The sequence below is a fragment of the Orcinus orca genome, chromosome 3 (assembly GCF_937001465.1).
Source record: "Orcinus orca chromosome 3, mOrcOrc1.1, whole genome shotgun sequence".
NCBI lineage: Eukaryota > Metazoa > Chordata > Mammalia > Artiodactyla > Delphinidae > Orcinus > Orcinus orca.
The window spans coordinates 175,264,528-175,289,997 of record NC_064561.1 but is presented as its reverse complement, the minus strand read 5'-3'; the positions used below and the strand labels follow the sequence as shown (position 1 = coordinate 175,289,997).

Sequence of the window (25,470 nt, the reverse complement as noted above, 5' to 3'; positions counted from 1 at the left end):
GTGGAATTTTGTGCTTGATAAGTTATTTTTTCTACATTAGAAAAAAGATGCCACACAAAGAATTACATTCCAGATTTAAAGAAATGAAGGGAAAGTATACAAAACATTAAAGTGTAGCAGGTTATTGTTGATACTTGTAAAGCACCTTATATCGTTGAGAAAATAAAGAACCGTGCCTTAAAAGACAGACTGAAAGGTAGACTGTAACTTAAAATGTTGGTGATTTGTTCTTTCACATTAATGAAGGGAAAGGTTGGACTGAGGATGTAACTGTTGATGTGAGCAGTAGTAAACCTGCTTTTAGATACCATAATGTTACTATTTAATTGAAAACTTACCTACTTTATCTCAAGCCTGAGTAACTTAAAGGATGTTACACAAAGTCGAAAGCCTTGATATACTGAACCTCCCAACATTTTGCTTATGGCTGTTAAAAAGTATAAAGTTGATTTAATTATATTTTCCTTTGTACTTCAAAAACTTATCCTAACACTGTTGTACCTTAAAAGGATTTCCACCAAGCTTTCTGGAAAAGTAACTTCTATAAGGCAAGAAAGAAAGAAGTTGTTTTAGAATCATTTATTAACTCTTTAAATAAGACAATCGTTTTAAGATAGCAAATGTGAGCAGTGTAATTTCAGAAAAAAATTTAGTTGATCGGATTACTGTAGATTTTTAATGATGATTGCCCTGGATAAATAGATTGTACTTTTTCTTTCTCCTTTTCCACCCTTCCTTCTTCTCAGTTTCAATTCCTATAGTATGATAAGCATGCATACTTTTATTTTTTTAGTTTCCTTATGAAGCACTAGTTTTTTCAGGTTTAGAGGGATACTTCTTCCCTGCCTTTGACACATTGCATTAGTTCAGAGGCTTAAATCAGTTTAAAATGAGCTTTTGCTTTTCTAGGTCATTAAGGTTTTTTGTTTTAGTTTCTCTAGACTATAGCGGCTGTGTTTAGCACTTGGTTTTCAGTATTTTATAGTAAGAAATGACAAGTTGCTTTGGTCCATTTCTGAAGCCAAAATTCCTTACATTTAGATAATAAAAGGTTCTTAAAATGAAGATTTACTGTTTCTCCTTTACTTGCTGGTACAGCTAAAGTTTGTTTTACTTGCACACTGGTATATATACCTAATGTTTTCAAGTGCCTTAATTGTTTAAAATCTCTGGCTTCAAAGGTTTTTGGGGAAAGGTAGGCTTACCTCACATTTTTGTTTCCCTCAGTAGTAATATTTTTGGTACTGCACAACAAATTTTATTATAGTGCCATGGCTATTAGTTTTTAGTGAATGCTTTAAGATACAAGATTCAGTTGAAAATATACACAATTTCCATTCTCCCAAAGTGGTAAAAATTAGCTACAATGTTATAATTGTCATTTACCTAGACAGGAATACCTTGCCACACATTAATGTTAACACTATAGCTATTTTTGTGAAAATATAGCTGATGAAGCCTCTCATCTTCTGTAATTTTGAATACTGCTCTAACAGAATGATAATATGGAATTAGATTTTACAAAAAGAGCTCTTACAACAGAACTCACAGCCTTTTCCCCTCTTCCTTTAGCTGTTTAGTATCTTGAGCCATTAATAATTTGGGGTTTTTTTTTTAATCCCGAAGGTATATAGAAACCTTTGCAGATTTTTCATCTGACTTGTTCAGGTAGACTGTAGTTCTATTAAAATCCCTTATTTTACCTTACAGATATTTGTTGCACAGACACTGCTGTATTTAGAAATTTCTATTTCAGTTCATTAAAAACTCCAAAACCAATCTGTATCATGTACCAAACTGATTTAAAATAAACGTACATGTTTTTTGGATTAAAAAATAAAAAAGAACTTCTACTATTTTTTTTTAAGACAGGTACTGTCTAACCTATTAAAAAAACAATAACATTGAGATTCTTCCATTCAGTCAGTGACTATCATTTCCTGGATTTTTCATTATTATAGGGTACCAAAGCTCTCCCACATCCTACAAAATAGGGCTATATATTCGATGGAAAAGAAAGCTATGTATCACCCAGGAGACCTCTGATTTCCATAATATGGATAGATAACAACTGGCATTTGTAAATACAGAGGAAAGGCAAGAGGAGAAATTTATTCCTCATTCTTGTCGTGATTAATCCTTCTGAGTTAATTTAAAATCATTCTATAATAAATTATATTTAGAGGTAATTTTTAAGAAAGGCATTCATTGCTCGGCCCAAGGTTATGTGTTTTTGATTGAAAGAAATCACAATCCAAATGGCAGAAGCCTTTGCCTATACTGAATGATTATTTTCACTCAGGGCTTAGGAATCAAATGAGATCAATTCAAATGCACTAGAAGCAGCCGGAAGCAGCTCTCACACATTTCATATATGGTTACCTGGGAAGTAAACACTACACACACTTGTGGTTTCAGTCATTGAAACGGTTACAGAACTTAGAGAGAGTTCCACAAAATGTGAACACCTATAAATTGGCACAAGACTGAACTGCAGCCAAAGAAGACTGGCAGGTGAAGCAAGACAAATCTGAACTTTTAAAATCTATATTTATATTCTTTTCCTGTTTTAATCCATATGCACCTTACGCAGAAATATAACCAAGAAGTGGTTTTACCTCTCTGCTCTTTCCTTAATTCTGTTTGCAATGTCACCCTTTGCAGTGGTCGTACAAAACTCAACTAAGTAAGAGCAGTGTGGGTCTTAGGAGATTTACCTTCGAAGCTTGCTTTATAAAACCTCTACCTCTGATTAACCCCACGTCTCTGCTTCTATCCTTTCTGCTGAATGCTGCCAGAGAAAAGTGCCATACTAACATGGACTAGAGCCACTGTACAACCCCATTTTCGTCCCCAGAGCATCTGTTAAAGGTTCTTTTGTTCTGGATTCTCTGTCCCAGTCACCGCAGAGGTTACCTCAAACCTATATCATGCTGTCTCCCCCAATGAACTCACCAGCTCTCCATCTCAAGAGGTAACTTTTGTTCTTACTGACCTATGAGCCACAGAAACCTACAGATAGGAAAGCCTTTAACCTGTCCTACACAGATGAGCTTTAAAGCAGATAGACATTTAACACCTTTTAATTTAACTATACAAACTCAATAAGAGTGACAAAAAGAAGTGAATGATAAAATTATTGCATTCCAACAATTCTGAGATGCACACTTTTCATATCTTAACATCTCTGAAATCAGAATGCATCTTCCAGCCAGCAGTTTCTTACAATCACTTTCAGCTAGATGGTGGTCATGACACTGTTCTCAAGTCCTGCCACAGGTGGGAACTTGGGCCTGCTGTGTTTCATTCAAAAACCACTTGAAGGACTTTGAGGAAGAAATATCAGTTCTGACTATTATCTGAAAACCTTCCAGGAACATATTCTGGTGAGATCAAGAAAAGAAAACTTGCAGGATGTGCCACAAGAGCTGGAAAGACAATCACAGAGGCAACCGTGAAACCCTTCTTAAAAAGGTTCTGTACTCTCACCACTTGTAGTGTCACTGAGGATGGCTGTGCATGGAAAACTAAGATGCTGATGACAGAGCATCAAAAGTGAATCATAAGAGAGACTGTGGAAAAGTTTTGGGAATACTTCAACTTATGGAGCTTGTACTTTCATTTTTAAGAATGTACAATAATATATGATAACAAAAAATCTATATCTAGATGAATCTAAAAGAGCTTTTCCAATAGGAATGAAACAAAATTTTAAGTAAAAAAAAAACCCTTGTGTCCCAGTTTGCATCCTAATTTTCTTTCTCTTTCTCTCCTTCTCCTTCCTTCCTTCCTTTCTTCCTGCCTCCCTCCCGCCCTTCCTTCTCTCTCTCTCTCTCCCTTTCCTCCTCCCCCCTCCCCTTCCTTTACTCTGCTGTTTCTTTTTTTCTTCCCTCCTTTTCTTCCTTTTTTCCCTTTTCCTTTTTCTCTTAGTTGTATATAAAATAATGGTGCATATTTAAAGTGTCTCAGATTTTATGAAATTTGGCAATAATTTAAATAGTGCTAGTGATTCTGACAATTAGTCACACAATTAGTGACAATGAATCTGAAGATTGATAATACAAAAAGCAATTTTCCAATTAATATGTTTTTATAAGTACATTTTAAATGGCATACTAATCAAAATATATTTTTAAAGTATTTCTGATAATCCTATTGAACTTAAAATTCAAATACTCACCAAGTTAATGCTTTATATTTTATTTTATTTATTATTACTATTTTTTGCGGTACACGGGTCCCTCAGTGTTGTGGCCTCTCCCGTTGCGGAGCACAGGCTCCGGCCGCACAGGCTCAGCGGCCACGGCTCACGGTCCCAGCCGCTGTGGGATCTTCCCGGACCGGGGCACGAACCTGTGTCCCCTGCATCGGCAGGTGGACTCTCAACCACTGCGCCACCAGGGAAGCCTCAATGCTTTATATTTTAAATGACATAAATGCCTGGGTTGTTTCTTATTCACTCCATGACTTTTGCCATATAGATGTTTATAATCTTCAAAGTAGCTGAAAATCTTCTTCTCTAAACCATCGTCCAAGAGAATGTTATTTTATTATTCAAGTAATTTTTTTCTTTTTTAAATAATTACTGCATTCATCTTTTTTATTTGCTAGTTAACATAACAAACATATTCTGAATGTCCATATCCACAAGTTACAATAAACTTTCAAGTTTTATAAAGAAGGTGAAACTGGCATTATTATATCTTTGTCACCAAATGAGAATAACACATATTTCCTGAAAATCACTTGTATGTATGAGTGTTCACATTGACACATGAGCTTTGTTCAACAAACCTTTCACAGATAACAAGGAATATAATCACTGCAGAGGTCAAGAACAAGAACAAAAAGAAGAAAGAAAGAAACATGCATTAAGGAAAGCCTGTCTGAACATCAGGTATTTTACAGTAGCTTGATGGCGGTGGTGCATTCTGAGTTCATCGGCTGTTCTGGAGTGGATCAGGAGTGAAGTCAAATTACTGACAACCAACAAATAAACAGAATCCATTACCAGAAAGCTCTTACTTCCTGTCTCCCTGTGCTATGCTGAATTGCTGTATTCAGTGGGAAACTCACTAAACCGAAAAAACCTGACATCCCTCATCGTTGTCAAGGCCCTAAAAACATTACAGTCAACATCTTGAAGTCACTTAAGCCCTCTGGCTCTGTGCACTCTGCTCTCAAGCTCTCCATAAATGACGGTTGCTTCCTAATGGGAGGAAGTGACACATTAGTGAATTACAAGTTTACACTGTGCTATATGAATACATTTCCTGAGAATTAGCATTATTGGCTGCTAAGATGTGTTTTGAAAAGAGGTACGGAATTTAGAATTTTCTAAATTGAAGTCCTTCAATTGCAGTAAAATTGTAATAAAAATTACAATAATTTTTAATAAAAAGAAGTCACATTTTTATCTAGTTTACAAAGAATAAGTGGAAAGAATGTATAGATCTACAATGATTTCAATATTATCATTACATGGTGAGTATAACTAGATAGCATTTTAGAATCATTTCACATTTTCATAAAAAGTTAAAAAATTCATTTTGGTAGGTTGTGCACAATTGGTAGGCTCTTTTCTCGCAAAGGTTCTTAATGTAGTATATGCTCTTCGAATGAGTCACTAAGTCCTATAGAGGAGTAAGTGGAGACTCTAGACTTCCAGGCATCATTCTTCTCTTTGTCTAGTGCATCACAGCTTCCCAGTCTCAGCAGGTCCATTAAAGCAGGAGCACCAGCTCATAAATGTCTCTACAGATAGAACTGGAACAGGGACCATGGGAATAAGGACTCATGATACCTGTTCAGTGGGTTCTCTCTACGCAGCTGTAACGGACCTTCCAGAACATCAAGCTTAGGAGATGTGATGGCCAAATGCATCACTTCCTGAATTCAGGCTTGATGTTTTTGTGTTTTTTTTTCCTCTCTCTCTCTCTGATGTTTGTTTCTTCTCATTGCCATTCTGAAATAATGGCTGCCTCACTCTATAATTTTGACATTGTGCTGCAGTTTCAACTCTCACCCTAGGGTTTGGTCTTACTAGAAATGAACTAAATTGTTCAGTTCCTTGAATGCATCATACTTTGTTTTCTTTGGGGGCCTTTCCCCAGGTCCTCTTGCTAGAAACAGTGCTCTTGTAGGTATCAGCTTGAGTCATATGGATTTGTCATTTCTGTAGGTCAAAAGTAGCGGAATCTCAGCAATACTGCAAGGTTGTAAGGTTTACCCTAATATTCTCTCTTCAAGTTTCAATTTAAAAATCCTTCCCTCCAGGGCATTTCCCCAGTCTGCTTCTTTTAACCTTATGTAAGCATTTGGCACAGGTCTAAATTTTTGTAATTCCTTATTCAATTGTTTGACTTGAACATTAACTGTGAGATCTTTGAAGTTATGAGCCATATTCTATTAGACATCATTGTTATCCTTAATGTCTGGGAACATTTTATTGAATATGGTAGGTAATACTTTGTGTAAAATAAATGTTGAGGAATAAATGCTATTAATAGATCCATTTAGTGAACAAATTCATTCAAAACAAAAGGAGCCTTGAAGCCCAAGACAGTACCTTTTCTTAGATTTGACAACACTCAGCCCAATGTCCAGTTCAATTATTTTTTCTTGAATGAACAGGTGAATTATTTGCCTTAAGCAGTGTACATTTATGTTTGCTGATATATCATTTATACAAACAGTTGTGAGGCAAGATCATTTCTGATAGTTGCTCTATGAATGCACCCATCTATATCTAGTGTAATTCCTAGAATTTAGTGTAATTCCCATCTGAAATGGGCTTGGAAGCCTGGTAGGATTCAAATGAGAGGAAATAAATTAGAAAATTTTAAAAGTCAGACAAGGGGGCATTCAAAAGTATTTTTCTCATTTCTTTCTTTTTTCCAGGTCAAACTCAATTTCTTAAAGTAGTTATTTATCTTCTTGAAAATATGAGATAACATATGCCTAAAGTGAAATGCACAGATCTTAAGTATATAATTTGATAAGTTGCTAAATACATACAACCAGATAATTCACACTTGAGCCAAGACACAGAACATTTCTATCACATCAAAAGTACCTTCATGTTCTTTTTATTCATGCCTCAGCCACTATGTGATTTCTGTCACCAGAGAGTAGTTTTGCTTGTTCTTGAACTTTATATAAACAGAATCATAAATAAATTGTGTTCAGGGTCTTTTGCTCAGCAAAATGATTTTTTGAGGTTTCATCCATGTTGTTGTACGTTTCAGAAGTGTGTATACATACATATACATACATACATGCATATATTGATGAACAATATTCCATTCTATGGCTCTACCACAATATGCTTGTCATCACAGACATTTGGGTTGTTTTCAGCTTGGGGCTATTATTAATAAAGCTACCATGACATTCTGGTACAAATCTCTTTTCAGACAAATGTTTCCATTTCTCTTGGGTAAATATCTAGAAGTAGAATGCTGTGTCATATGGTAGATGTATGATTAAATTTATAACAAACTACCAGAATTTTCTCCAGAATGGTTATATCACTTTATACTCCCACTAGTAATATATGAAAAGTCCAGTTGCTGCATTATCCTTGTTATAAGGGAATATTTTTACAATCTTGACCTAGGGAAGAATATTTTAGAGAGACTAGGAAAGCTCTAAATATAAACTTTTAAAAGGTCAATTTAGATTTCATTAATTTAAAAAAATCTGCACACAGGAAACCGCAAAGATATTGCAAGTTTTGTCCAGACCACTGCAATAAAGCAAATATCGTAATAAAGTGAGTCACACAAATTTATTTGGTTTCCCAGTGCATATAATAGTTACATTTATACTATACTGTGGTCTATTAAGTGTGCTATAGCATTATGTCTAAAAAATGCACATCTCTTAATTAAAAATACTTTATTGCTAAAACATGCTAACCATCATCTGAGCCTTTAGCGAATCATAATATTTTTGCAATAGTAACATCAAAACTCACTGATCACAGATCACCATAACAAATATAATAATGATGAAAAAGTTTGAAGTATTGCAGAAATTACCAAAATGTGACACAAAGACATGAAGTGTGTCAATGCTGTTGGAAAAACGGCACCAACAGACTTGCTCAATGCAAGGTTGCCACAAACCTTCAATTTGTAAAAAATTCATTATCTGCAAAGTGCAATAAAAAGAAGCACAATGAAACAATTTATGCCTGTATAATTTTTAAGTTATTTTCAGAATATCTGTGACCTTATGCTTCAAGTGTAACTCTTGTAGACAGATTTGAGTCTTCTTTTTACACAATATGACAATTTCTACCCTTAAAATGGAATGTTTAGTCCATTTATATTTATTGTAATTTTTAATAAGGTTGAATTTAATCTACCATATTTCTACACTTTTCTATTTGTTAATGATTCATTGCAGGGAGTGTAGATTACGCTGTTCCTCTATAAAGTGTGCTAACTTTTTCTCTAACAGATAGTTGAGCTACAAGTGGAACATCTGGATTCTCTCAGTGTGGTATAACAGGAAATATGTATTTGTTTTTTTGTTCCAGGCTCCTGGCATACAGCTCCTAAAACCCTTGGAATTCCCTGAGTGATAAGGGTGATTGATAGGCATGCCTCTTTTTTCTAATTAGGCAACCCTTGGCCAGCTCCTAGACAGCTTCAGGATGGAGACTGGTTGTAAGAAAGACCAAGCCTTGGTTAGAAGCTTGGAACTTTAGCCCCAGCACCCAAATTTGGTGGGGGGGGGGTGTATGGAGAGGTGCCGGAGATTGAGTTAATAATCACCAGTAACCAATGATTTACTAAATCATGCCTATGTAATGAAACCTCCATAACCCTCCTCTGCAAGCCCCTAAATGTCGGGGTTCAGAAAGCTTCTGGCTTGTTGAACACACTGGTTGCTGGGAGGCTGGTGCACCCAGAGAGGGCATGGAAACTCTGTATGCCACAAGACGTAACTTGCCCTGTGCATCTCTTCCATGTGCCTGTTCCTGAGCTGTATCCTCTACAATAAATGAGTCACAGTAAAGTGTTTTCCTGATTTCTGTGAGTTGTTCTAGCAAATTAGACCTGAGGAGAGGGTTGTGGGAACCCCCGATTTATAGCTGGTTGATCAGAAGTACAGGTGACTCCGGGACTTGCAGTAGGCATCTGAAATGAGGAGCAGTCTTGCAGCCCTGAGCCCTTAAGCTGTGGGATCTATCATAACTCTGGGTAGTTACTGTCAGAATTTACTTGTTGAACACCTGGTTGGTATCCAGAGAATCGGAAAACTGGTTATTAGGGTTCGAAAACACCCCAGAGTCAGGCTTGATTTCATGCATGATAGTGTCAGTGTATTCTGTTTTTCTCCTTAGTACTAAGACATCACTTTTACTCTTGGCTGTGGTTACTTCCAAAATGTGGCTTTTCTGGGATCTCAACTGAATGTCCACTGTGCTCAGCTAGGCTGATTCATTCTGGAGAGACCAGAACTCCAACATCACTCAGCACCACATGACCTCTGATTGTGGAGTTGAATCTCCATTCAACTCTTAGTTCCACAGCAGTTGTCCTACCTGAAGCCTTTGGGAGTCTTTTCCTGTGCATGTGCACTCAGCCCTCAGGCGCACTCAGATGGACCTGAGGGACCATCCTATGCAGATCTTACATTTTCCTCTTCTCTAATATCTGCTCCTTCCCTCACAAAGCTCCACTTTCTCTCCTTGGGTCAGTGCTGGGAAACCACACCTAGGCTGAAAGCTGAGACAAATATGAGACACCTCATGTGCTTCTTTTCTCTCAAGAATCAAGTCCTGCACAACCTGTTGGCCAAAGCCTGAAAATGACTGCATCATATCCAATATTTGTTCAGTGTTTACATTTGCTTATGCCATAAGTTCCCATCTTCTAGTAATTGTTTCTTTATGACCAGAAGCAGAATTCCAGTCAAATACACGTGAAGAAGAATTGTTACTATTGTAGTAATAGTATTTAACTAACATAATGAACATTTTCAGGTGACCAGTAAACACTAAAACAGGTTAGAATATTAGGTCCACTTACTGAAATAGTAGAAAGATAGACAGAATCAGATTTTGGACTTTTTTTTTGCTTTACGTGTAAATATTTTTATTTGTGGAGTAATTATTGAAAGAAAGAAAATAGAATACATAATTTACAAACTAGCAAGGAAAAGAATAATAATAATAACAATAAATCCAAAAGAAGGAAATAAAAGAGAACAAAAAGGAGAACAGATTTCTTTTCCCCATTGGTCCATCCTATTTTATTCTTTAAAATTTTATTTTTTATTTTTATTGGAGTATAGTTGCTTTATAATATTGTGTTAGTTTCTACTGTACAGAAAAGTGAATCAGCTATACGTATACATATATTCCCTCTTTTATGGATTTCCTTCTCATTTAGGTCACCACAGAGCACTGAGTAGAGTTCCCTGAGATATACAGTAGGTTCTCATTCGTCATCTATTTTATACATAGTGTCAATAGTGTGTATATGTCAATCCCAACCTCCCATTTCATCTCACTCCCCCCCTTCCCCCTTGGGATCCATATGCTTGTTCTCTACGTCTGTGTCTCTACTTCTGCTTTGTAAATAAGATCGTCTATACCAATTTTTTCAGAATCCACATATATGCATTTTCTAATATGCGATATTTGTTTTTCTCTTTCTGACTTAGTTCACTCTGTATGACAGTCTCTAGGTCCATCCATGTCTCTACAAATGACCCAATTTCATTCCTTTTTATGGCTGAGTCATATTCCATTGAATACACTGGACTTCTTTAGCTGCCAATAAAGAGTTTTTACTCCATTAGATTGGCAAAGCGGCAGCTTTGAAGAATCCTGAGCCCATAGCATGAGATCAACAATTTGTGCTTGAGGGAGTTTAATCCAGCTGAGCTTTAGCAGAGACCAGAAAAGGGATGAGATCTGCATAGATAGAGAGACCAGTGAAGATGCTGCTACCTGAGGTGGTACGGCCACAAACAAGGATGGGGACAGTGAGGAATTTAATGCAAGGATAGTAGTACACTCCATTTTGAAGGACTACAACTAGATTAGTGTGGTGCAAGAAAAGTACAAGCCAAAGGTTTTGAGTCTGCCTGATCTGGGGGAGGGGGAAAGTACAGTCACTAGAAATGAGGAATTTGGGGAAAGTAGCTGATTTCTTTCTTTTTTTTTTTTTTTCTTTTTTTGGCCACCATGCAGCTTGTGGGATCTTAATAACCCAACCAGGGACTGAACCAGCCCCCTCAGCAGTGAAAACATGGAGTCCTAACCACTGGACTGCCAGGGAATTCCCGAGAGTAGCTGATTTCAAAAACAACTCTATCATTTTGAGTGGGAGGGCTGGTAGGATAGCAAACATTGAAAAATGAGGTACCAAGATGGAAAGGACCAACAGACAGCTGATAATATTGGTCTAGAGTCTCCTGATAGAACTGAATTCAAGACATTAATTTGGGAATATTTGTTTATATGTAGGAGATGGGTGAGTTACATAAGGAGAGACAATGAATCATTAGCATAAGATAGAATTTGGGGAGAAACCCAAACTGGGAAAGGGAAGATGGCAATACCTACATGGTCTCAATTATTCATACTGTGGGACCATTAGAAGTCTTTGCATTTAAAGTATTAATCTAGCTTGTGTGTGTGTGTGTGTGTGTGTGTGTGTGTCTGTCTGTGTGTGTCTGTGTTTCCCAAGTTGACATATTAAACCTTAAAATGGTTATCATTGTAATGACACAGTATTATCCAGGTGATAATAAAGTAAAACACAGTTAAAGCACACAAAGCTATGTAGGATGAGTATCATTAAAAGCAAAATTTAATTTTAAAATCTTGAGAAAAAATAATAAATGGAAAACTGTAAAGAAGAATATTAGTGGCATTTGAAAATGTGCCTGAATTTCTGAAACATGTGTAGTTGATTCCTGGATTAAAGAATTATTCAAGTAATATTTATTTACTAACCATGATAACTTTCCCCGTGAAATATATAAAATAAGAAAACATAAAAAGTCAGTCTATTATATCTGAAAAATAAACTCTTAGGGATATAAATATAAGTGTATGATGATTGTTCTTTTCTTCCTACTAAACCCAAAGAAAGCAGTTGTTACAAAAGTTACCAGGAAATCCATTAATTTTTTAAAAATTGATTATAATTATAATAAGAAGTGAGAGTGAGCAAAAAGCCTCTAGACTTGAAAAGAGTACTAGACAAAAGCAAGAATACTCTCTATTTTGCCACATAGATCCCATGATGTTACTTGGAAGACATCTTAGAGATCGCTCATTCTAGAGAAGAAAATCTGAGGTTCAGAAAGGTGAGAAGAATTTGCAAAAGTTTACACTGAAAAAAAGCAGCAAAATTGGAACTACATTTCTAACTTTTTACTGCCTCTTCAGACCCTTTAGAAACTTAGCTCCTGATCTCTTAAACTAAGGCACTGATTCTTATGGAATCCATCACCTGTCTCTTGAAATGCCAACTTTTTTGAGTCTTGTGACTTTCTTCAGTGTGATCTCTTCAGTGGTTTATATTTCACAAAATTAATTTTCCCTAAACATGATTAAATCATCTCAAAATTACTTTAATATATTGTTAAAATCATCTCAAAATTACTTTAATATATTGTTAAAATATACAGATGAGATAATTTTATAAAAGTATATTTCTAAAGTTGCTGCAAATTTTACCTTTACTAGGCCATTGAGAAAGCCACTCATGGAACTGAAAATGGAAAGAGAGCCATGTCCTCCCTCTTTAGAAAGTAATTACTTCTTTCTGATTGGAAAGACCAAATAAGAAAGAATTTTAGATTTCTATTTCAGAGATGGATATTTTTTCTTTTCTTACTACCTTTTGGAGACAGAAATAAGTTCCGAGTGAAGAGTAAGTCCTTCTAATTGGTGTAAATAATAAGGAAAGCAAATTAAGGCTTTTACTTTAATTCATTCTATGAGCCTAACATGATTACTAGACAACTGCTTAGACAAAAGCCACCAGTGAACAAATACAGTAGCCAAAATTCTCCAGTCTCTACTCGCTTGAGAAAGAAAGTACCAGAGAGGATTGTATTAAGTCATCAGTTAAATGGGTTTTGGGAGTCAGGAAGAAACCAAAGGGTTCCTAGTTATTTTTAAGATTTTCATTTTAAAGAAATGCCTCTAATATGTGTCTTAATGAAGGCAAGACTCAAACACAGCACCCACCGAGTCATTGCAGATGACTTTCCATGAATCTGGACTTTCTGGAGAAAAAGTGACCATGGCATTGAAGAAAACCATGTCTGCATAACTGATGTGAAATATAAACTTGAAATAAAAATTAGATTATCTTGGGCTTCCCTGGTGGCACAGTGGTTGAGAGTCCACCTAACGATGCAGGGGACGTGGGTTCGTGCCCCAATCTGGGAAGATCCCACATGCCGCAGAGCGGCTGGGGCCGTGAGCCATGGCCGCTGAGCCTGCGTGCCCGAAGCCTGTGCTCTGCAACGGGAGAGGCCACGGCAGTGAGAGGCCCACGTACCGCAAAAAAAAAAAAAAAAAAAAAAAGATTATCTTAATGTTCTCCACTATCCTAATGTTCTCTGTCCATAGGTTGATCTATAATTAAAAGAGAATCATATTTTCCCACTAAAGAGGAAATATTCAACGATGAACTTGAATTTCCATTCCTATCTGCAAGTGACATTGTAATATATACAGCCTATGTATCCAACGGAAAATAGAGTCAAGTTAACTATTAAGGTGCTTAATGAGTAGGATGGAGATATTGCTGGAAGAAAAGATATCTATTCCTGGAAAATCAAATGGTTTTTTTCTTTATGAAAATAACCAGAAAGACCGCTGAAGTATGATGTGCTCCTAAGACCATGAATTAGTATTACATGTGTGTATGTACAGAATGTATCTGTTTGCAATTAACAGAGGATAAACATTCTTCTTAATTACCCTTCTAAAAGACTATATTCTAGTACAGTATTTATAAATGGGAGATGATGAAGCCAAAGTTTAAACTCTCATGAAGTCTTCAAACATGAACATTCAGTTCAAAGACCCTGAATAATCAAGGATTGTGTCTAATAAAATAATCCAGAAAGGAGTCAGAATTTCACTCAGGAAGAATAAGAAAATAAGTATAAGATATTAGATAGGTAAAATAATAATATTTAAAGATATTCTTTATTTCACCATTGCATTCATGCCTGATAGCATTAAGTAACTCTAAATTATGTCATTGAATTATGTTAGTTTGTGAAATTAATTTTAATGATGGTAGAAGGGACTTGATTGGCAATGTTCCACATTAGCACTTCCTAGTGAGCCAAGAAGGTAGAAACCATTTTAAAACCAGATGGCTATTCCATCTTCAAATTCCATTAGTTGCCAACATATCTCAAAGCTACAGAGAAGTTAATTAAAAAAAGGTTTAGTCTTGAAATTCATTCAGATCTCAATGCCTCAGCTGAAGCTGCTAATGAAAATGCTATTCCATACTAATAGAAATTGGTTGCTAACATTGATATCTTTATTCAAAATATCGTATGTCTATCAAATACTTACGCACATACCATATCATTGTCAAAAGAGCATTTGAAAAAAAAAGATCACTGCTGGGTCATTCTTCGAGAAAAAAATTTTTTTAAATTTTTTTTTAAAAATTTTAAATGTAAAACCATAATTCAGAAAGAGTCATGTACCACAATGTTCATTGCAGCTCTATTTACAATAGCCAGGACATGGAAGCAACCTAAGTGTCCATCGACAGATGAATGGATAAAGAAGATGTGGCACATATATACAATGGAATATTACTCAGCCATTTAAAGGAATGAAACTGAGTTATTTGTAGTGAGGTGGATGGACCTAGAGACTGTCATACAGAGTGAAGTAAGTCAGAAAGAGAGAAATACCATATGCTAACACATATATATGGAATCTAAAAAAAAAAAAAAAATGGTTCTGAAGAATCCAGGGGCAGAACAGGAATAAAGACGCAGACATAGAGAATGGACTTGAGGACACAGGGAGGAGGAAGGGTAACCTGGGACAAAGTGAGAGAGTGGCATGGACACATATCCACTACCAGATGTAAAATAGACAGCTAGTGGGAAGCAGCCACAGAGCAAGGGGAGATCAGCTCGGTGCTTTGTGACCACCTAGAGGGGTGGGATGGGGAGGGTGGGAGGGAGACACAAGAGGGAGGAGATGTGGGGATATATAGCTGATTCACTTTGTTGTACAGCAGAAACTAACACAACATTGTAAAGCAATTATACTCCAATAACGATGTTAAAATAAATAAATAAATAAACATAAATAGTGAAAAAATACAATTTCAGGACAAATTTATTAAGGAGACTTTAAAAAATTAAAATAGATACCTTAATCTCATAACATAAACTCATGAACAAATTAAAATATCACAGAAAAACATGTGTTCATTGCCTGAGTCTCAGATGGCTGAGATCATTTTCATCCAAATTATCAGCTCTAATTCATCTGCCTTGCTACTTCCCCCCACGGATACTTATCGGGGAAAGCTGGAATTGACAACTTAGTTTTCAATTCTCCACAAAATGAACTGCTCCATTAGCTCTTGTTCAGAGAATGAAGTATGAAGTTGCTCTTCACTGCAGGATTAAGTATGTAATTGTAGAATGAAGACAAATTAATTGCATTGTGAAATCACTGCTTTGAAGAAAGAACCCCAGCTAAAGGAACGGCTCCTCTGAATGGGAAATCGCTGAGATGTTTATATTTGGTGTCTTCTGGTTTCCTAGTATTCAAGGTGCTGGCCCTCGTTAAACAATGAGCGCGAGGGTGAAATGGAAGTTAATTTCCCCAACCAGATTTCCGCTGAATAACTAAAGTCATGATTGAGTTTACAGGTAACTGGGTTAATATTTGGAATTGGCACACAGTATGTATCAATAATGAAATTATGTAGCTCACAGATATGGTGATGAGTACAAGGACTCCCTGGGAACTGAGCCCGTGAATCTCAGCCCCACTACTTAGCGATGAGATAGTGAACAAGTTAAGCTGAGTTGCTTCGTCACTAGAATTGGGATAATAACATTTATATTTAAGAATTGTTGTACAGGTTGATATAAATTGCAAAGTATCTAGTTGTAGCATACAGCAGGCTACATAATACAAACAGAACTCCTGAGACCTGTGTATAATTCTTAACCATATTTCCACAGACAGAAAGTTACTGTCGTAAGGGATTTAGCTTGAAAAGAAAATAGACTACGTGATATAAGGGTTTTCTCCTTTTCAGGTGTTGTAATTTGTTTTATATTTTAACGTTATAGCAGATATTACATCAAGCATGGCTATTTTCTTGGATAGTTTTAACATTCTAAAATGGTAGCTTTACATAATTGCACATATATTAAATAAAATGTATCAACTTCTATCTTAAAATGTTGGTGCAGAATTGAGAACTGAGTAAGATGTGTCTTCAGAGACCAGCTCAGTGACAAGAAAGGACTCACTGCAGTCAATCCCCTCAGCCTTACCTGCCTCACCTTGCCTGAATCCCTCTGCTTTGTACTTCCAAATGGACCAGTTACCCTCCTGCTTCACAAATACAGTGTCATGTTTAAGATGTACAGCTGAAATGTGTCAGAGGAGAAGAAAATACAGCACATTTTAAGCTAAACATCACTTAGGAATCATATGTGTTACGAGCAAAGAAATATAAACAATTTCCAAAGATCTGAACTCTTCACCAGACCTGGATGCAGTGAGCAAACAATTATTAAATTTACTTCACACAAATTGGATTTGTACTATAGAAGGATGGAGAAGAAAGAGGAGATGATTCTGAAACCAAAGGTTAAGGGGGATAAAGGCATTTACACAAACTGCAACCTGACATAACATCATGGCCCCCATGTCCAGTTGCACAGTTTGTGCACTGCCCAAAAAGTTGTTGGAGGAATAAGTAACTAGAGGCTGAAATCATTACACTGGCTGAGTTATGCACCCTTTTCCAGAGCTGTCTTCCTAGAATGAACATCCCAAGTCAATAGGCTTGCATACCAGCGGGGAAACCAAACCTTAGAGACTCAGAAGAAAACAAGTACCTTAAGAAAAGGACAAAGAACAAGGAAAGAATGCTTTTGCCTAGAAAGATCCACACACCCTTCAGAGAGGAAGTTTTAAAGAAGACTTTTCATAGATGGAATGATCTCAATAGTCAGAACTGACAAAATAAAAAAAAGTTTCCCCACATTAAGTTGGAGGAATACGTTTGGGTAAAAATAAAAGTGCACTGTAATAAGACTGTAAAACGACACTAGTTGTGCCTCATCGTTGCACATTGTTCTCTTTCTGCATCTGAGTAGTAGACACAGAGCTTGTTGCCTGGCCCATTTCTGTATAAACAAAAGAAAGAACGTGCTGGAGCATCTTAATCACTCTCTCATAACGTGAAGTGAATGAATTCTTTTGCATTTAAAGTTGAGAGAATCAGATTTCTATGAAACTGATATGAAGGCCACAAATTTGGGATACAAATCGGCAAATCACTTATCATGTTTTAGTTGATCGTTTCAATACTCACAGGTTATACAATCAGGAAATCCAAGACCTCCATTTTGGAAACACACCACTCCTGAATTTTCCAGAAAGTCTGGAACTTATGCAAGCGTTAGGTGGGATTAATCTGATTTCCCCACACAAGTAGGGAGCAGCAGGGGGGCCGTACTTCTTGCTGTTGCCTTTACTGCCTGTACTCTCGTTATATTTATCTTTCCATCTATTTATAGATATAGCTCTCACTATGTATATAGATAGATATGGATATAAATGCCACTGTAGAAAGGCATGTTTGTGGTTTTACAGTATTTTTTTTTGAAAAGCTGCTTCCAACACTGAGCAAAGACTTGTTTCAAATTGCAGTAAGTAATTATGCAGATGCTTTGGTTTTTATGAGTTAAAATTAACTTGGGATGTTGTGGCTTTACATTTGGGAATTCAGTCTAATCTTTTTCTCGTATTTTAAAATCTTATTCTGAAGGCTGTGTTTTATTGTTCTGGAAGTTTTACAATGGCCTCTGGCCAAAAGCACTAAGGTTTCGAGTTGATGTTAGCATGCTGGTACTTATTCAATATCAGGAATAACTGATTTTTACATTAAAATTAAAGTGGTGTTTCAGGAAGGACTTTATTCATAACTTCAAATAAGAGAATGGGATACAAAACTGAACACACACACACACACACACACACACACACACATCTATATACCGATGTTAGTTGGAGGCTCTCTCATTGATCAACAAGTCCTACATCAGAACCACAGAAAGGAAGAGGAAAGGTTCCCAGGTGTTGGCTCCTGGCAAGGTTTCTGATTTGTGCATCTCCCCTAGACCATAATTATGACTTGATAAGTTCAAGATCTAGGGAAGATCAATTCAGTTTAAACCATGTTGACCAGACCTGGGCACACTCATCTCCTTAAAAAAAGAAGTGAAGCCACATATATTCACAGAGATTTGAGAAATAGATCTAAGTATCTAATTACAAGAAAAAGTCATCCATAAATTCAAATGAGTAAATGTGATGACTTTTTGGACCCCAAACAAGTATACAATATGGTCAGTCTACGTGCTGAACCTTTGAATGTCTTTTGAATGCCAAACATAAGGTACACCAGCGGATTTTAAAGTAAAATAGTATCTAGAGCTTTTTTGCTTAATGAAATAATCCACTGACTTTCAAAAAGAGAGTTTTAATGAGTCTGGTTTGATAACATGTGTCAAGTTTCATTAAGAGCTTTATAACCTACTTAAGGAAGGCAGAATTTTTGCGTTGATTCAAATATTCAAAGTAAGATTGCAGATGGAACTATTCTGAAAGGCACTGAACTAAAGAAAGTACAGCATTTACCAAAAACAGAAACAATAACAACAAAAAGCACTTGATATGCCATACACGTACTTGAAATGGGGAATAAACCAATCAGTGCAGCAGGTAGAAACTTGTCTTCCATATCACCTACTCCAACCCCTGTTTCAATTTTGTCATCTCATTTTTGAAACATCCATTGGCATAGCCAACAGAGACTTATCCAAATAGAACCTGTGGTCTGCCAGGCGAGTACAGACATTTTGAATCCAAGTGGGATGGTGGCCTCTGGTCAGGAAATGCAGTGGGACAGAAGGGAGGGAAACACAAGCAGTTACAGAGACCCTGAAGCAACTGGAAAGGGCTGGTCTTGCTCCTCCCAGGACCCCATTTTCTCTCACCACCTCTGTGTAACCTGAGCCCTCCCTAATTTTTCTCTCTTTTTCTTTGTTTCTTCCTTTCTCTCCTGCATTTTCTGTTGTCAGTCTTTCAAATCATAGGGGACCCCAAAGAGATTTTTAATGTAGCAACAATCAAAAATTTTCCCTGTGAATGAAACATCCATAAGTTCAGTAAATATGAATCTTTTAATATTATTATTTTTTTTTGCGGTACGCAGGCCTCTCACTGTCGTGGCCTCTCCCGTTGCAGAGCACAGGCTCCGGACGCTCAAGCTCAGTGGCCATGGCTCACGGGCCTAGCCGCTCCGCGGCACGTGGGATCTTCCCGGACCGGCGCACGAACCCGTGTCCCCTGAATTGGCAGGCGGACTCTCAACCACTGCGCCACCAGGGAAGCCCCCTGAATTTTTTTTAAAGAACACAAGTCCTACCTATGCATAACATTTTTCAATGGCTTACATAAATTTCCCTTTTTTCTCTATCACCTTTCAGGTATAAAGACAGCTTTCTCTAGCAGCTTACTTTCTAAAGAGGCCTTATTAGATGTGGTAAGAAAATGTACATCATAGCTGAATATTGTCACGATTGCTGTGTCACTCTCATCAGGGTTACAATTACTGAGAAAAGAGGTGGGAAATTCTTAGAGAGTCATAAAATATGGAAGTGAAATAGATGTTTCACACATCTTCAGCATTGTCAATCCTGGGCCTGATTTATGGGGCAAGGAGTCAGAAAGGAGAAGAGTGGGGTGAAATTCAGTGATTAAATACATTAAGGAGAAGCTCGCAGATTGGAAATGAATGAGTATTTATGAGTGATGTAAATCTCCAAAGTTTTAGGGTAGCAATCAGAATATTAAACTTAGTCTAAATAATCTTTGGATGGTCACAAAAGTTAAAAGAAACAAGATGTACATCTTTCAAATCCCTTGGAGTTATTTTTTCAATACCTGAAAAAACTCTTTTAACCCTAAATCTGTGCCACATTTTATCATTCCTTCACAGGGTTTTTCTCTCAAGGGTAGAAGGGACTTGAGACATTCCTCACTGGTGTAGATAAATTGTATTTTAAGTTTACCAAGGTTTTCTGCTATTCTGCTTGACTTCAAATTCTTTTTAAAACTGATTTATTTTTTATTGAAGTATAGTTGCAGTGTTGTGTTAGCTTCAGGTGTACAGCAAAGTGATTCAGTTATACATATATATGTATATTCTTTTTCAGATTCTTCTCCCATATAGGTTATTACAAAATATTGTGTATAGTTCCCTGTGCTGTACAGCAGGTCCTTGTTGTTTATCTATTTTATATATAGTAGCATTTATATGTTATTCCCAAATTCCTACTTTATCCCTCCCCCGACCTTTTCCCTTTGGTAACCATAAGTTTGTTTCCTATGTCTATGAGTCTGTTTCTGTTTTGTAAATAAGTTCATTTGTAGCATTTTTTTAGATGCCACATATTTGACGGCGAATTCTTAAGCCCAGGACTTTTCCTATGAAATATACTACTCCAATTAATACTGAATCTGTTTCCCTTTTGTGTAAATTAATATATTACCAGTAAATGGTATAAAGTTTACCAAACATTCCATTTTTTCAAAATTCTCTAAAAGGATGGTTCTCAATTGGTTGCTTCCACTGTAAACGAATCTTTTCATTTTCTCCTGGCTTGCTTAATTGATTCTCTGCTGACCTTTTTGTTTCTAAGTGGTTCTCCAGTAAAGTGACACCAGACAGATTATTATAGTGATGGCCATTCCTAGAAACAGAGGTTAATATGAAGAAATATTAAGAGGTGGAAAAGGCTTCCAGCAGAAATATTTAAAACTATGAGGTATAATAATGTATTTAAGAAATGTGAGCAATTACAAAGTATATATACAGTCTTAGGCAAACCCATGCATTCAAGTCGTTGTTTTTATCCAATCACAGTTGTTCAAAAATGTGAAAATGAACATTTTCTGAGTAAATTCTATTTTGATCATAAGTATGTATCATTTCCTCACCAAATACCTAGATTTTGTCAGTGCTTATCCAAGACATTTCTAACAAGAAGTCCAGATTTGTGGCAAAGGTCAGGTTAACCTGATTCGGGAGGTTTCAAGCGGAACACTTCAGGGGTCCTATTTATGTTGGAAATGTTTCTTTTTCCTTATTTTCTACCCTTTCAGAATACTATTCTGGCCCAACATTCCATAAATGGATAGTGTACTACAAAGAGAGAGAAAAGATTCCTTCATCAAATCAGAAGAAACATCCACTCCATCATAAATCATTGATGAGCAGGAAATTGACCAAAACTTTGACAATAAACAGTTAAAAATAACTTGGCATTGACAATGAAGCAAATATGGAATGTCAGAATCCCCTTCACTGTCAGGAAAATAATCTGAGTAGGTATTTTCGTATCAGATCAATCCTCTGTATGCCAACTTGGAGTTACCTCCTCTTCTGATAGAAATGTGCTTTCATTTACTATTCAAATAGCTGCAACTTAACAACTCCAATATCTATTGGGGGGAGCCTAGGTTTCCTGAGTGATGACTTCAGAATTTCAGGACTGTATTTTTCCTGAATAGAATTGTCTAGAGCTATGGGCCTCTACTGAGTCCAGAGTGATAATAAAACCCAGTATTCCTTCATCTGGACAGGTCAAGAGGCCACAATGCACACAGCAGAGTCTATGAAAGATCTCAAATGAAATAAGAAGGATTAGTTAATGCTATAATAACCACGGGGCTTGGTTAGGAAATTAAATATTAAGGCACAGCACTCTAGCACTACTGGATATTGATACAAGCAGTGGATTAAGTCTAACATGAGGTTCTGCATCCTTTGATCCACCCTGCAAATTAATCTGGTTAAATTAACATAAACCAGGCAGATCATGAAAAGAGTTAAGGCTGTTCTTCCTTCAGTAAAAAGTAACAAATACTATTCTAATGCACTGTGTTAATAAGACTGTGGCAAATTATAGCTTAGTTTAAAAAAAAATTTTTTTTTCTGGCTCCTATAAATGAGAAGTCCAGGTACCTGAGTTTCTGGCATAGCTGCTTCCAGGAACCAAGAAGAGATGTCTGTTTGATCCTTTTCTCATTACCATTTCTTTTCTTTACTGGCCTGTGCTTGGTCCCATTAACAGATATACATATTCCACATGGTATCAAGATAGACACCGATGGTTCTAGGGTTACAACATTCTGGAAGTTTGAGATACCAGAGGGAGAAAGAGTATCTTCATCTGTTCAGGATGCTATAACAAAACACCACAGATTGGGTGACTTATAAATAACAGAAATTCATTTCCCAGAGTTCTGGAGGCTGGGAATTCTAAGACCAGCAGATTCAGTGTCAGTGAGACCTGTTTCATGGTTCATAGATGGCAGTCTTCTCACTGTATCCTCACATGGCAGAAGGGACAAGGAAGGTCTCTGGGGTCTTTGTTATATGGGCACTAATCCCCTTCATGAGAGCTCCACCCACATGGCCTAACTACCTTTCAAAGGCCCTGTCTCCAAATACTATCTCGTTGAGGATTAGATTTCAACATATGAATTTGTGGGGGACACAAACATACAGTTTCTCAGCATCCTTATAACTATATTCCATGGAGGGACTCTGACTAACCCTTCGTGGGGTGATGTCCATCCAGAAACCAATCACTGTGATCAAGGAGATGAAGTCCTTCACTGGCCAGACATGAGTCACATCCCTATCCTTGACAACTAAAATCAACCATTCCAATAGAACCACACAGAATGAGTCTACTACAGACATTTTTTTTTTCATTCCATTTGGATACTATTTACTGAGTATCTAGTATGGGCCAGGCCTGTGCAAAGCCCTAGAAAACCAGAAACATGTGAATTAAAACTGATGCTGCTATCCATTTCTATCCCAATTAAAGTATTGTAATTAACAGAAGTGTACAACCAAGTCTAAAACACAGTCTGCAATAAGGTCAAGGAATTTTCTTCCAGGCTGGGTCTCACCCAGTCAGGTGCTAATAACTTTAACCACAACCCAAAGCTTTAGGGATAGACTTTGAAATAACTGCCTCAATGGCTTTACTGGCTAATTCAGTGGTCCCTTTCTTTTACCACTCTTGCCAACTTCCTTACTTTCTGTACCTAAATATGCTCAGGACTCTTACATACTACCTTCATAAACATGTCAACAAACAGAGGCAAACCAACTCCACATAATATATCTTTCTAAGCCGGTGTCATGTCTCTTTTGATCTTGTCTTTGTTGTCAAACATTTTAAGCCAAGAGTGAATCTTCATTATTTTCAAGCTCTTGCCTCCCTTTAACCTGATTTATTGTGGCTACCTATTCACTGAAATGTCCCCTCTCATGTAACCAATGACCTTCTTATCACCTTGCCTTGCACCACTTCTGTGGCTTCTGATACTGCTGAACAGTTTCTTGAAACTCTCCTTTCTTGTCTTTTTTTGAGGAACCAGTGTCTTCAAATTATTCTTAACTGACTTTTCTTTCCATGCTTGCTTGACTTGTTCCTCATCCTCCCTGCCTTTCCTAAACATCACCATGAGCAGACACTATTGGACGCCTACCAAACACTGATCCCTCCCCAGGACCAGGATTTGGTCAGGAGTTTACTTTTCCTCCACACGGTCAGTGTGTGTTGAAGGGGGTAGTCAGAAACGTGAAGGGGGGAGATCAGGAAGCGTCTACCAAGCAAATCATGGTCATCCCGGTCACTTTGACAGTGCCTGGTTCAGGGATGTACCAGTTTGAAACTGGCAGGCAGACATGTGAGGGTTGGGTGATGCTTCTGTGATATGCTGTCTTGCTACTAAGAAAGAGACCTTGGAAGAGCTAGCCTCCTCTCTGTCTGGAAATTGTCATGTCTATGTGTACTACAGCCTGCTTCCCAACTGCCTGAGTACTGAGTCTACGAGCAGAGGACAGCAAGACTGAAAGAACAGTGGAGCAGCAAGACTTAAGGTCCAACCTATCTCTATACACCCTGCTTTGGGGAATAACACACTATCTTGTGGTTTAAGCTAGTCTGAGGTGAGATTTTTCTGTTTCTTGCAGCCTAAAGCATCCTGTAATTTCCCCTAAACCCACACGGCTGCTCCTTTTCACAGGCCCCACCTTCTAGGCAATCTCACCCACCTTCCAGCGTTTCACTTACTGACTCTCCGGATGGAGGATCTCCAGCTCGTGCCTCTCTGAACAGGAGCTGCCCTTTCTGCACGTCCCATGCATGAGCCAAATTCATTCAGTACTCACCATCATAACCCCAAACTACCTCGTTCCTCTGACACCCTCATTTCTCAGATGGAAATCCCTATTTGGTGACAACATCAATTTTTTTGTTCTCCTGACCTTTCATTACATTGTTGTGGCTCTCACTTCCAAAATATCTCTCCAGATGTTCCTTTGGTTTTTATTCCCTCTGTTACCACCCTTAGTCAAGGTCTAGTTATCTCTAACCTCGGCTGATAAGACATCTACTTTGTTTTTCTGTCTCCAGTCTCTCTCTAACCAAGCACATGTTATACAATGCACCAAGGCTTGCTTTCTAAAGCAGAGCTCTATCATCTCATGCCCTGGTCAAAAACTTCAGTGATTTCTCATGGGCTACCGAACAATGTGGCCAACTGGATAGCTGTCAGTCAAGATCCTCTGTCATCTGTCCCAGCCTACCTTACTGAGCAAACTCATGCTGTTGAGTTCATTTCAGTTAATTTCAAGGCATTCTACACTCAAGATAAATTAGACCTTTTTCCCCAATGTATTTCATAATTTCCATCCTTCCCTCCTGCAAGCTGTTTCTACTGCCTGAACTTTCCTCACATTATCTCTGTGCATCCAAACACCATGTGTCCTTTAGACCCCCTCAAATTGCAAATGTTCTAATAAGCCTCTCCTGATCTTTCTCACAGGATATTGCCAATCTTTCCTTTGCACCAGAACAGCATATTCTTTGTACCTCAATTATAACCCATTTATCTTGTCCTATAATTATGTGTATTTTTAAACTTAGATTATAAAGTCTTTGATGCCAAAAACTATCTTCTCTCCATAGATTCTCTCACCACTAGAACTTTGCCTTGATGTATTAGTTGCTATTGCTGCTATAATAAGTTACCACAGACTTAGTGGCTTAACACACTATAGGTTCTGGAGGTCTTAATTCAGTTTCACTTAGTGAAAAATC

The 25,470-nt window shown here is 37.1% G+C and overlaps 1 protein-coding gene across 3 annotated transcripts in view; it reads right to left on the bottom strand.

Moving 5' to 3' along the window:
* The window catches only part of CTNND2 (catenin delta 2), a 947,506-nt gene that overhangs the window by 699,126 nt on the left and 222,910 nt on the right, over positions 1–25,470 (bottom strand). The window lies entirely within an intron of this gene.